At 40.4% G+C, this 14904-nt stretch overlaps 1 protein-coding gene across 9 annotated transcripts in view; it reads left to right on the top strand.

The window, feature by feature from the left end:
* Window positions 1-14904, top strand: part of IRAG1 (inositol 1,4,5-triphosphate receptor associated 1) — a 161096-nt gene that overhangs the window by 47574 nt on the left and 98618 nt on the right. For all 9 annotated transcript variants that reach the window (XM_043550135.1, XM_027819501.3, XM_037899811.2 and 6 more), the window contains exons 3-4: window positions 1536-1686; window positions 2715-2868. The gene's annotated coding sequence lies outside the window, so the exon portion shown is untranslated. The remainder of the gene's footprint in view (window positions 1-1535; window positions 1687-2714; window positions 2869-14904) is intronic.

Genomic DNA, 14904 nt, shown 5'->3' with positions numbered 1-14904 from the left:
TGGGAGGAAGGTTGTCTAATGGGTGGAGCAAAGGGATGAGAAAAATGGGATCTGGTTTTTATCTTCCCCTCAGCACTAATTAACAGTGGCCTAACGCAAGTCAATTTATGCCTGTTTTTTTCCTGAAGTTTCTACTGATTTGGGGTAACTTAGTTTTTGGTTGCTCAACTTAATTCACTAGGACATGACTTTCAAAGGTTCTAAGTGAGCACTCGCAGTTCCCAGTGACTGGAGTTTTTTTTCTGGAGTTGTAGTTGCTCCCTATCTCTCAAAATCAGTTGCTAGGTGTTTGACATTTCCAAAATCAGAGACCACTTTTGAAAATGTAGGCCTTTATTTCTTTGTGCCTCAATTTGCCATCTGAAAAACAGCGATAATATGTAATATGGGTGGTTTCAATGTTTAACATTTGCAAAGTGCTTTGAGATCTTTGAATGAAAGGAACAATAAAACTAAAACTGGTGTTGGGAGATGTCCCAACTCAGTTTGTTCAATCAAACTCTCACGTAGTGAAAGTTTTCACTCAGTAAGGTTTTCAGGATTTTACCAACTGTTGTTTACTTATAGCTGTATAGTATATATAGTATATACTTACTAATAGCTGATAGGTATATAGTTTATGATGATAGCTTACAGTAAACACCTTTTTTTTTAAAGATGACTTACAACAAGAAAAAAGAGGGCTTTTTTTCTGCTTCTCCTTTCCCTTGGAAATATTGGGAATGTAAATTGTGGTGCTCCCTGGTTTTCCTAGCAACATTAGTGAGAAGTCTTAGATGAGTATTAGGAGCTTTATCCATCCATAAATGAATGGGTTAAGGAGGGCAGAACATTTTAACAAAGACAGCTTTTCTGCCAATTGTTTAATCTGATGTTTTGAGATAAATAGGTGGTAAAACCAAACAAAACCCAAATGTTTTAAGGAGTTCTAAATCAAAATAATTTCCCTTCTCAGTTTATCAGGTTTCACTGGCATGGTGTTATCTCTAGTGTCATCATAATACTATTTCTTATGTTGACCATAATGGGGCTTGCACCAATTTAACTAAATTGGTAGAGAAAATAATTTAAATTGGTGCAATCCCCCATGGCATTGAAGCAGTTATACCAATACAAAGGAATGGTATGGTAAATTTAGAGTTTTCCAGGGGTGGGGAAAGGGATTGACAAGAACTGAATTTCTGAAATTAAAGACAACAAAAATAATAAATACCTTAATATTTTTCAAGTCCTCTTCCGCCTTTTTTATACATCATAAAGAAGCAAAATAAAATAAAAATAAATAAAAAAATAAACAAGGGCACAAACACATTGTTGTTCCTTTTCTGTATCACCTTGAAAGAGTCACTGTTCTTCACTTCAGGAACTTCAAGTTATGGACTCAAATTGAATTTTGTTTCTACTTTAGTAAATGGTAGTGGATATATTTTTCATTATGGTTTTAATCTTGATTTTAAAAAAGCATTTACAAAATGACATGAAATAATCTTAATTCCAAAGTTTTTTATGATCAAATATTGTGTTTTGAATCACAGAAGCTTTGAATTTAGAATGTATTTGGACTCAAGAAAGATGCCAGCAAACATTTTGTAACACACTCTTCCATCAAAGACAAGGATCAGAAGAAAATCTTTTAAATAAGAAAAGGCATACCTATAAAACAGAACATGGGAATAATCATAAAAGGTAGAGTGAACCTATTTTAGTTGTCATTTATGATGAACCTGTAAATACAATTATGATTTGTAAAGTCAAAAGTTGAAACTCTTTCTCAGCAAAATTTTTATTAGACAAGACTATTCCTAAAACTGTTTAACAGTAAAGCCAAAAAAGGAAAAAGCTTTCATGAGAGCATTGTTCAATGTAACCAATAATTCTGATTAAACCAGTTACTAACATAGGGCCAAATTCTGCCTTCAGATATTCACTCACAACTCCTATTTGGGAGCCTTTCAAAGGAATGTATAAACAAATTAAGTTCTTGGGGCAAATACTTGTTTGTTCACCCACCTAACATCACATCAGAAATGCTGCGTTTATATCTGCTTATGCTAGTGGGCCAGACAGTAGACATCCTATGCCTGGGGCTCTGTGCACCCTGCATGCCATGGAGTGTCTGGCTGCACCACAACAGCAGGGGCAGACGTGGGTATGAACAGTAAATTTTCCTACCAAACTAACTCCTCATTGTGTGTCCATTACTCCACTTTCCACATGGTAAAGGTCCTGAACCACACGTTGGAACTGAGGATTCTTTCCCTCAGCCTTTCTGTGCTTCAGTGCCTCGTTACAGATATTGGGCTGTACCCTGAAAAAATAGCTTGAGATCCTTGAGGGGGACAGACTCTCTAGAAGTGCAAAGTATTTATTTTAATATGGAAACAAGAGTACTTGGAAAAGGTGTGGAAAATAATTTGCATCTCCAGAAAATCTGACAATTTTTCATTAAAATTGTTTTGCAGAAAAGGAGAATAAATTCCAGATGTTTGCCAATGTAGTATCACAACTGGCATCATAAAATCATTGCTGCCTAATAGCCTAGGCTTGTTTCAGTTTTAAAACCAATGGGCCAAAGCTCTTACTCAAGCAAAGCTCCCATTGACGTCAATGAGTGAGAACTTTGGCCTAAATTTTCAAAAGTAACTAGTTAAAGTATCTCAGTTTTTGGTTGCCCCACTTGTGACACCTTAAAAGAGTATGATTTTTTTTTCCAGATATTGAATGCACAACACTTTCTGAGCAGCTGGACAATGGCAGCATATCTCCAGGCTGTCTTTGTTGAAGAGAGATTCATGAAGGAGGTGCTCTGATTCCAAAATAACAGGGCCCATATAAATACCTGAATAGTAGAGGAAGACCCTCCATAAGGTCAGAACTTCCTTTCTCAATAGATCCCGAGTATTCACAGGATTTGATGGCTGTGGACTTTATTTCCTCTGTCCTGTCCAACAGTCTTTGCAGTGGCAAAATAGAATATGACCATGAGATTACTATGGCCCTTTGTCCGCTCAGCTGATTAGGAAATTACTATGGCACAGAGAGCTATAGAATGTTCAGTAAAGCTATGCAAAACTTTTCTACAACAGATTATAATCCTCTAATGGTTTGTTTAGGGGAAAAGGAATTCCGGGGACCCCAGAGGTTCAAAAACTGAGATTGTCATTTAGCATGGATAGTATGATTTTCTGCAGGAAATGTGTTTTGTTGTTGTGTGTTGTTTACTTGTTTCCCTTGTCCAGCTACCCTGCGATACTGGATCTAGCAATTGCAACAGAATTACTGTGGTGACACATTGGTTTATCTCATGAGAATGGAGATTATAATCTCATTGTTACAGCCTGGTGTAACTTCTCTTCCAAATTTTGCTCAGTAGATACATTGGGCAAAATTTGCTTACAGTATTATATTGTTTGGGGAGATAGAATGTAATCACTCTATCAGCCACGTGAATTTCTAAATTATCTTTGTTTTCAGAACTTGATTAGCCTCAGGAAGCAAGATTATTTATCATGTCTGAGACCAATAGCTTTGCTTGCTTTGAGCTTCTACCGGTGTGATTGAAGATCTGTGCCTGATGGACTAATGAGTGGTACATGTCAGTGAATTGAGGAAATGAAACTTAAAGAGATATAGAATAAACTCTTTTACCACCTAAATTAGGGACGGTGATCTCTTTCACAGGCGCACTGACATGATGGATCCTGGGGAAACAAAGCCCGTGGGAAATAGCATGGTGTTTGAGACACTCTAATTGACTGACATCTGTTTATACTGTTAATTTTAGGAAGTGGGGCCAGTATTGTGAATGACTTAAGTGACTCATCCCCAAGTGAGATGGGGAGTGTGTGTGTGTGCGCGCGCATGCACGCAAGATGGGATGGAAGGAAGATTGTGCAGTTGAGTGTGTGTGATGAAGTGAGGGAGCAGAGATTCGAGAGATGGGTAGACAGAATAAGTAAAGAAAGGAAAGGAAAAAGAAACCCAGGGGATTAGACTGAGGTAGATAGTAATTAAGTCTGGTAATTGAAGGGGCAAGAATATAATTTGATTCCCATGCTCAGTCACTGCTCTCCAAGCAAGTATAGAGCACATCATCTTGCTTTGCAGTGACCCGCCTGGCTGAGATGGGAGAAAGTATGATGGAGCTCAAAAAGAGACTCCATTCAGCCATTTTTTGCAGAGTAAAATCATCACATGGAACTTTCACTATGGAGGCTGTAAACTTGGGGAGAGAAGTCTTTTCCCTGGAATGAAAAATAAAAGAAACCTGGAACTCAAGTCCTTGATAAATGAGATTTTTTTTTCTTAATTTGGTCAAAAAAGTTTTGGTTCAGTATCACTTACCTAGCATGTCCAGTACCTCTGCATTGATGAACACCCTTTTGCAGTACCAGAAATATGTCTGGTAACCTGGCATCTATGTGCTTTCTAAAAATATTTAATGCTGACCACATTCAGAAATCCGAACTGACAGAGCAGGGAGATTCCAGACATTCTCCAGCCTGGGATGTTTTTTACTGTCTCGAATAGTAGAGTGGCCACACTAGGTCAGATCAGTGGTCCATCTAGCCCAGTATCCTGTCTTCCAACAGAGGTCAGAACAGGGCAGTTTCAAATCCCTTGTCATCCAGTCCCAGCTATTGGCAGTCAGAGGTTTATGGACACCTCGAGTATTGGATTGCGTCCCTGACCATCTTGGCTAATAGCATTGATGGACCTATCCTCCAGGAACTTATCTAATTCTTTGTTGAGTGCTTTTATAGTTTTGGCCTTCACAGCATCCTCTGGAAACAAGTTCCAAAGGTTAACTGTGCATTATGTGAAAAAGTACTTCCTTTTGTTTGTTTTAAACCTGCTGTCTTTTATTTTAATTGAGTGACCCCTAGTTCTTGTGTTATTGAAGGGGTAAATAACACTTTCCCATTTACTTTCTCCATTTGTGATTTTATAGACCTCTATCATATTCTCACTGAGTCACCTCTTTTGTAAGAGTCTTTTTTAATCTCTTCTCATATGGAAGCTGTGCCATACCTCTTATCATTTTGTTGCCCTTCTCTGTACCTTTTCCAATTCTAATATTTTTTTTAAGATGGGGCAACTGGAGCTGCATGCACTATTCAAGGGGTGGGTATAACATGGATTTATATAATGGCATTATTATATTTTCTGTCTTATTATCTATCCCTTTCCTAATGGTTGCTTATACTCTATTAGCTTTTTTGACTGCTGCTGCACATTAAACAGTGTTTTCAGAGAACTATCCACAATGACTCCAAGATCTCTTTCTTGAATGGTAACAGCTAATTTAGACCTCATCATTGTGTATGTATAGTTAGGATTATTTTTTCAAATGCACATTACTTTGCATTTATCAACATTGAATTTAATCTGCCATTTTGTTGCCCAGTCACCCCGTTTAGTGAGATCCCTTTGTAACTCTTCACAGTCAGCTTTGGACTTAATTAATTTGAGTAATTTAATATCGTCTGCAAATTTTGCCATCTCATCGTTCACCCCTTTTCCAGATTATTTATGAATATATTGAATAACTCAGGTTCCAGTACTGATCTGTGGGGGACCCTGCTATTTACCTCTTTTCATTGTGAAAACTGACGATTTATTCTTACCCTTTGTTTCCTATCTTTTTAAATAGTTACTGATCCATGAGGGGACCTTCCCTCTTATCCCAGGACTGCTTACTTGGTTTAAGAGCCTTTGGTGAGGGACCTTGTTAAAGGCTTTCTGAAAGTCCAAGAACACCATATCCATTGGATCACCCTTGTCCACATATTTGTTGAAACCCTCAAATCATTCTAATAGATTGGTGAGGCATGATTTCCCATTATAAAAGCCACATTGACTCTTCCCCAACATATCGTGTTTTTCTGTGTGTCTGATAATTTTGTTCTTAGCTATAGTTTCAACCAATTTGCTTGATACTGAAGTTAGGCTTACTAGCCTATAATTGCCAGGAGTGTTTTTAAAAATATCGACGTTACATTATCTACCTTCCAGACATCTGGTATAGAGGTTGTTTTAAGCAATAGGTCACAAACCACAGTTAGTTGTTCTGCAGTTTCATATTTGAGTTCTTGCAGAACACTATCTGGTCCTGGTGACTTATTACTGTTAAATTAAACAATTTGTTCCCACCTCCTCTGTTGACACCTCACTCTGGGATAGTTCCTTAGACTCGTCACTTAAAGAATGGCTTGGGTGCAGGGATTTCCCACATGTCCTCTACAACGAAGACCAATGCAAAGAATTCACTTAGCTTCTCTGCAATGGCCCTTTTCCCCCTTGAGTGTTCTTTTAATACTTCCATTGTCCAGTGACTCCACTGATTGTTTGGCAGCCTTCCTGCTTCTGGTGTATTTAAGAAAACGTGCGGTTAGTTTTTCTGTCTTTTGTTAGTTGCTCTTCAAATTCTTTCTTGCCCTGCCTTATTATACTTGAATTGCCAGCCTTTCTATTTTCCCTACTAGGATCTGACTTCCTATTTTTAAAGGATGCCTTTTGCCTCTTTTACTCTGTTTAGCAATGGTTGCATTTTTTACACTTGTTTTCTTTTTTAATTTGGGGTATATATTTAGTTGGAGGCTCTATTATGGAGTTTTTAAACTGTCTCTGTGCTGTTTGCAAGCATTTCACCCATGTGACTGTTCCTTTTAATTTGTTTAACTAGCTTCCTCATTTTTGTGTAGTTCCCCTTTTTGAAGTTAAATGCTACTCTAGTGGGTTTCTTTGGCATTTTCCCCCACAAGGTTGTTAAATTTAATTATGTTATGGTTGCAGTTTCTGAGTGTTCACCTCTTGGACCAGATCCTGTGCTCTGCTTAGGACAAAATCAAAAAATTGGCTCTCCCCTTGTGGGGTCCAGGAAAAGCTGTTCTAAAAAGCAGTCATTTATGGTGTCTAGAAATTTTCTATCTGCATCCCTTCCTCAGGGACATATATCCACTCAGTATGAGGATAATTGAAATCCCCCATTATTACTGTGTGTTCTACCTTTGTAGCCTCTCAAATTTCCCCAAGCATTGTTGCCAGGGTCAGGTGGTTGATAGTCTATTCCTATTGCTATTGTTCAAGCATGGAATTTCTATAGTGATTCTATAGTGATTGGTACAGCTTGATTCATTTCAGATTTTTACTTCATTTAACTCTGTGCTTTCTTTCTTTCTATATAGAGCCATTCCTCCACCAACACAACCTACTCTGTCATTCCTATATACTTTGTACTTCGGTATTACTGGTTTCAGAGTAGCAGCCATGTTAGTCTGTATCCGCAAAAAGAAAAGGAGTACTTGTGGCACCTTAGAGACTAAGGAATTTATTTGAGCATAAGCTTTCGTGAGCTACAGCTCACTTCATGTAGCTCACGAAAGCTTACGCTCAAATAAATTTGTTAGTCTCTAAGGTGCCACAAGTACTCCTTTTCTTTTTTTGGTATTACTGTGTCCCGTTGACTATCCTCATTCCACCAAGTTTCCATGATGCCTATTATATCAAAACCTCATTTAATGCTAGGCACTCTAGTTAGCCCATCTTAGTATTTAGACTTCCAACACATGTATGTACACAATTACATATTTTGACAATATTCAGTTTATCAATATTCAGACTAGAAATAAAGTGTAAAATGTTAATAGTGAGAGTAATTAACCATTTGGAACCATTTACCAAGGGGCATGGTAGATTCTTCATCAATGAGAATTTTTAAGTCAAAATTGGATGTCTTTCTAAAAGATGTACTCTAGGAATTATTTTGAGGAAGTTGTGTGACATGTGCCATTACCAGAGGTCAAACTAAATGATCATACCTGTCCCTTCTGGGCTTAGAAACTGTGAATCTGAGTTGTTTGCCTTTGTGTGTTATGTTTAAATGGGAATCTCTTAATTTCACTAGCTCCTACCTGTATTTTACCAGCTTCTTTCCTGTCTTCTTTATTAGGATAGATCTCCCTTTAATAAATTCATCTCTGTGGGATGTCTGTGTCTGAACCATGTGCTGCTTTCCACCCTGTAGGAGGTCTGCATGTTAGCTCTCTAATGCAATGCCATCCTAAGGCAGCAAATAGTGAGTGTTAAGGTCCGTGTGCTATTCACTGTTGTCTGGGATAGAGGGGAGCTCATGAAATCAGATATGGAACAGAGGGCTATGATGGAGAGAGAATTAGCTAGGGTCCCTCTGACCATTGTGCCTGAAGGGGCCACACTGAGAATGCCACACTCATGGCAGACTGCAAGAAATAGGGCCGACAATCCCCCAGACTGGTGGTTTATTCTATAATTAGATTCACTAAGCCAGTAATAAAAGAGCTTCTGCAGTACAACACTGGTTTAACAAGAAGCCAGACACAGTCCCCTTTAAACAATCCAGCCTTTGGCTCCCATCCAGACAGCCAGGTCTAATATAGTGAGGGATTATTGAAAACCTTATTCACTATACTTAAAGTTCTACCAATCTCAAAAGATCGGACATGCTGCCCACCAAGTCAATTAATATTTCAGCTCTCACCCCAAGTACACGCTTACAGCCAATCCTTAAATCTAAGATTTATTAATAAAAGAAAAGAGTTATATATGGTAAGAGATGAATATATATACAAATGTGTGTAAAGCCCTTAGGTCAGTTTCATAGCAGAGCTGGTGAGGCTGCTGAATCAATTTTGAAGGTTATAGTCCAATAGGCTGTTCAGATGTAGAGTTTGTTCAGATTCTTCCATGAGAATTCCAGGGTAAATCCAGAGTAAACCTGGAGACCTCAGTCCTGTGGCTTAGACCTTCCCTTCAAAGTTGAAGCAGGCTTGAGAGAAAAAGGATCAGGTCTAAAGCTGCCTTTATAGTTGAAGCAAGCGGGGTACTGACAGGTAATCCCACCGTGAAGCTTTGATGAATGCGAGCCAACTGTTTGATCTTTATTCAGTGAGTCCTTTCTTAGACGATACTTTAAGCAATTGCCATTCAAATTACTAAGACAATTCATTATATCAGATAATTAAGCTGAAGTCAATGTAAATAATAATATTAGTTCCTACAGTAATCTTACATCTTTTGAATCAGTAGAATACAGTAATGAATCATCAAAAAACAGGAACTGGATATTTTTCATCCATGAACTAATTAGATCACATTGTTAAATTTTCTAACAAGATATTGGTAAACACAGACAAGTACACCTAGCATCTACTCATGATTCTCTAACCATACAGGCAAACATGTTAAAGATTTGAGTCTACTTAACATGGCGTTGATGACTAGCTATGACAAATGGCCCTATTTACCATTTCAGTGCCTCCTGTTGTTATGGGTCATACACAAGTTGACCAGTCTGTCAGTTTCACAGTCCCCTTTGCCCCGGCAGATGAACACACATTTTAGGGCTCTACTGGAAATCTGAGGTGGGGGGAACAGCCAAAGGGTGAGGGGTCTGAGAAAATTCCATTCTATGTGGCATAGAATCAGAGGTGTAGGGCTAGAAGGGATCTTGAGAGGTCATCTAGTCCAGCTCCCTGTACTGAGGCAAGACCAAGTAAACTTTGACCATCCCTGACAGGTGTTTGTCTCACCATTTCTTTAAAACCTTCAGTGACAGGGATTCCACAATCTCCTTTGGAAGTCTATTCCAGTGCTTAACTATCTTAATGGTTAGAAAGATTTTCCTAATATCTAAGATAAACCTCCCATGCTGCAGATTAAGCTGATTACTTCTTGTCTGACCTTCAATGGATGTGGAGAACAATTGATCACTGTTCTCTTTTTAACAGCCCTTAACATATTTGAAGACTGTTTTCAAGTCCCCCCTCAGTTGTCTTTTCTCAAGACTAAACATGCCCTTTTTTAAACCTTTCCTGGTAGGTCACATTTTCTAAACCCTTTATCATTTTGGTTGCTCTCTGCTGGACTCTCTCCAATTTGTCCACATCTTTCCCAAAACGTGGCACCCAGAACTGGACATAATACTCCTAACTAAGGCCTCACAAATGCTGACTAGAGTGGGACAATTACTTCCCGTGTCTTAAATATGAGAGGCCTGTTAATACCTCCCAGAATATTAGCTGTTTTTGCAGCTGCATTACATTGACTCATTCAATCTGTGATCTGCTATAACCCTCAGATCCTTTTTTCAGCGGTACTACCACCTAGCCAGCTGTTCCCCATTTGGTAGTTGTGCATTTGATTTTTTCCTTCCTAAATATAATCATTTGCTCAGTAATGCTCACTTCACCCTAAGTAGAGGAGGACCTACACTTTCTCTTGCTCCTAAATTATTTAAAGAACCTCTGATTGCCTTTTATGTACCTTGCTAGGTGTAACTCATTTTGTGCCTTAGCTGTTCTGATTTTATTCCCATATTCTCGTGTTATTCTTTTATACTCCTCCTTAGCAATGCATCCATGCTTCCACTTTTTGTAGAACTTCTTTTTGATTTTTTGGGACAATGAAGAGCTGCAGGATGGATAGGCCAAAATTTATGGAAACTGGCCTTGCTGTTCTCACAAAAAAACTGCATTAAAAAATAAAACAATGTAAAACTTGAGAGCTTACAGATCCGCTCAGTCCTACTTCTTGTTCCGCCAATCACTAAGACAAACAAGTTTGTTCATATTTACAGAAGATAATGCTGCCCTCTTATTTACAATGTCACCAGAAAGTGAGAACAGGCATTTGCATGGCTCTTTTGTAGCCGTCAAGGTATTTACATGCCAGATATGCTAAACATTTATATGCCCCTTCATGCTTCGGCCACCATTCCAGAGGACATGCTTCCATGCTGATGATGCTCATTAAAAAAAATAATGCGTTCATTAAATTTGTGACTGAACTCCTAGGGGGAGAACTGTATGTCCCCTGCTCTGTTTTACCCGCATTCTGCCATATATTTCATGTTATAGCAGTCTTGGATGATGACCCAGCATATGTTGTTCATTTTAAGAACACTTTCACTGCAGATTTCACAAAATGCAAAGATGGTACCAATGTGAGATTTCTAAAGATAGCTACAGCACTTGACCCAAGGTTTAAGAATCTGAAGTATCTTCCAAAATCTGAGAGGGACGAGGTGTGGCGCATGCTTTCAGAAGTCTTAAAAGAGCAACATTCCAATATGGAAACCACATAACCCAAACCACCAAAAAAGAAAATCAACCTTGTACTGGTGGCATCTGACTCAGATAATGAAAATGAACATGCGTTGGTCTGCACTTCTTTGGATTGTTATCGAGCAGAACCCGTCATCAGCATGGACACATGTCCCCTGGAATGGTGGTTGAAGCATGAAGGGACATATGACTCTTTAGTGCATCTGGCACCTAAATATCTTGCGACGCCAGCTACAACAGTGGCATGAGAATGCCTATTCTCACTTTCAGGTGACATTGTAAACTAGAAGCGGGCAGCATTATCTCCTGCAAATGTAAACAAACTTGTTTGTCTGAGCAATTGGCTGAACAAGAAGTAGGACTGAGTGGACTTGCGGACTCTAAAATTTTACATTGTTTTATATTTGAATGCAGTATTTTTGTACATAATTCTATATTTGTAAGTTCAACTTTCATGATAAAGAGATTGAACTACAGTACTTGAATTGGGTGAATTGAAAAATACTATTTCTTTTGTTTTTTTAGAGTGCAAATACTTGTAATCAAAAATAAATATAAAGTGAGCACTGTACACTTTGTATTCTGTGTTGTAATTGAAATCAATATATTTGAAAATGTAGAAAACATCCACAATATTTAAATAAATGGTATTCTATTATTGTTTAATAGTGCGATTAATCACGATTAATTTTTTAATTGCTTGACAGCCCTAATTTTTACAAATCAGACATAGGGAACATTTTGCCTCCTGCACTAGAATTAAACTATTACAAAGAAATAGAGCTATTAATTGTCTTATTGCTCTTCTCCTAAGCTGCTGTTCTTAAATGTCTAGGTCCCATCACATTAAAGAGAAAAATAAAGAAGGTAGATTTTTCACCGTACATAAAGCCATCCAATCTGCAGTTTTGTTTTTCTTACCTTATTCTGATGGGATTAGTATTTTATTGCCATCCTCCTCGGTTCTATTTTTGGAGGACGATCTTTTGGGCAACACAGGGAATATGTTAACAAACCATCTGTTCATAACAACTTGTTCAGCTTTTTTAGTTGTCTGCTTCATAAAGAAGAGCAAGAATCTCCCCACTCATTTCTCCCCCATCCCCATCTACTCAAAGTCTCAGCTTTTCAGAACAAAATTTTCAAACTTGGGTGTATAACATATAAGCTCTTAAATCCATATTTAGACACCTAAATAAATGGCTTGATTTTTCAGAAATGCTGAGCAATCTCAAATCCCATTGTTTTTAAAGATCAGGACACATTCATCTAGGCACCTAAAAATAGTTTAGGAGCTAACTTTAAGCACACAATTTAAAAATATTGATCTTTGTGTATATGCTTACATTAGATCTGTGGTTCTCAGACTGTGGTTCTCAGGACCACTAGCAGTACATGGAGTTCTTCCTGGAGGGCTCATCTTTACATGTTTTCAGAGCCAAGCAGTAGGAGAATTGGGCTGCTGAATGGGGAGATTGATCCATGAGAAGTTATTAATCTTGCCAAGTAGCCTGCAGAATAAAAACATTGAACCACTCACTGTATTAGATAATTGTCATTGTGAGAGAGTTAGAACACCATCCTGGTCCTGGGATAATATAAGCAGGGAATTAGGAAGCAAGGGTGTGGATTTGCGGGGAGAGGAACTCTGGCGTTTTTATTTTTGGGCTGTAAATCTAGGGGAAGGAGAGACTTTTCTAGTCTTCATTGTTGTAAGAATCCTGGTGGAGCCATAAGAGCAGAGCTCCCGGAAGACGGAGAATTGGGAGGCTTCTTTTCCTTTCCTGGGTGTATTTGTTTAATGTAAGATGTTTTTGTAACTACTGAAGAAAAGTGAATTACTAATCGCTCTACCTCATTTTCTATCTGTCCTGACCTTTCTGCTGGCCAGAAAACGAATTCTCTTCCTGTCTTTCTCAACTGACGATGTGCGGATTTTCCCCCTCTCCTACACCTGCCAATCTGCACTTGTATTAAAGACACTTTTGATTTTTTTCCTGAATCTATGTTGCCTGCTTGCCAACCGTAGCAGAATGCAAACATGGGAAATTATTTCTCTTGTAAGGTGGTGGCTTGTTGTAGTCTCCCCCGTTTCCCCCATCATACTTCTTTCTCTTCCTTCCATCTTTTCAGGGTGGATATGAAAGCTCTCACACTGAGGACAGTAGGTCAGCACTACATCTTAGGTAAGGCTAGTTGGTTTAGAGCTTTACAATAGGTGAGTTGTATTATAATAATTAGCCAGTCTGTTAGGCATTTTAATTACGGCCAACATCTTTGTGACCTTGTTTTCAGTTAAGGCCTCATGTGCCTTAGAACTGTAATTTTTTCTCATTTCCAGCCACTGATAAAGCTGCATTAGTGCACATCTTAAAGTTAGACAAGAAAGCCACATTCTGCGCTGATGGAGCTTACTTATCTTTGAATCTGGAATAACCTTCACTGGTGCACATGACTGTCTTAATTGATTACATTGGGGGTTTGCACCAGTGCTGCAGCTGTTTTGTGGAGCCCCCTCTTGAAGTTTGCAAATATGTACTGTGGTACTGCAGCATCTATTGTCAAATGGATCTTTCATGGAAGAGTTATTTTGCTAATATAACAACCAGTGATGAGCTGCCAAAATCTTAACAACGGGTTCCCTCCTCGCCCCATGAGGGGGTTGTTGTCCACCCCCGTCCTCTGGGACTCCTGCCCTATCCAACCCCCCCCGCGTTTCTTGACACCCTCCCCTGTCCCCTGACTGCCCCCAGAACCGGGCAGGAGGGTCTCGTGGGCCACCGTAGTGGGTGCCCACCCCACCCCTAAGAGCCAGAGGCACATGCCGGGGTGCGAGGTCGGGAGTCCTGGAGGTGCTTACCTGGGGCAGCTCCCAGGAAGCATCCGGCAGGTCCCTCTGGCTTCTAGCGGCGGGGGAGCGTAGCTATGGGGGGGAGCATGGGGAGCAGCCGCTCCCCCACTGATCACATCAAAATTGGCGCCTTAGGTGCCAACTCCGTGGGTGCTCCGGGGCTGGAGCACCCCCGGGGAAAATTTGGTGGGTGCAGAGCACCCACCGGCAGCTCCCCTCCCCGCGTCCAGCCCCAGCTCACCTCCCCTCTGCTCCACCTCTGCCCCTGAACGCACCGCCCCGCTCTGCTTCTCCGCGCCCCCCCAGCTTCCCGCGGATCAGCTGTTTGGCGGGAAGCCTGGGAGGGCTGAGAAGCAGGCGGCGGCTTCCCGCTCATGCCGAGGGTGGCAGACGTGAGCTGGGGCGGGGAGCGGTTCCCCTGCAGCCCCCTCCCCCCCCCCCCCGGGTTACCTGCTGCGGCGCGGGCGGCCCTCCTTGCACCCTCCTGTCCCAGCTCACCTCCGCCTCCCTGGGCCTGAGCGGGAAGCCACGGCCTGCTTCTCAGCCTGCCCCAGCTTCCCGCACAAACAGCTGATTCGCGGGAAGCCTGGGGGGGCGGAGAAGTAGAGCGGGGCGGCGCGTTCAGGGGAGGAGATGGAGTAGAGGAGGCGGAGCGGAGCTGGGGCTGGGGAGCTGCCGGTGGGTGCTCTGCACCCACCAAATTTTCCCCTTGGGTGCTCCAACCCTGGAGCACCCATGGAGTCGGTGCCTAAGGCGCCACTTTTGGCCAGTTAAATTTAGAAGCCCTTTTAGAACTGGTTGTCCCTCGTGGAACAACCGGTTCTAAAAGGGCTTCTAAATTTAACAACTGGTTCTAGTGAATTGGTGCGAACTGGCTCCAGCTCACCACTGGTAACAACTATAGATGATGTATTGAATTGGGATGATTGATTTTATTTATTTTACCCTGGG

Source organism: Chelonia mydas, chromosome 6 (genome assembly GCF_015237465.2).
Source record: "Chelonia mydas isolate rCheMyd1 chromosome 6, rCheMyd1.pri.v2, whole genome shotgun sequence".
NCBI classification, from domain to species: domain Eukaryota; kingdom Metazoa; phylum Chordata; order Testudines; family Cheloniidae; genus Chelonia; species Chelonia mydas.
This window is presented reverse-complemented; position numbering and strand designations above follow the sequence as displayed.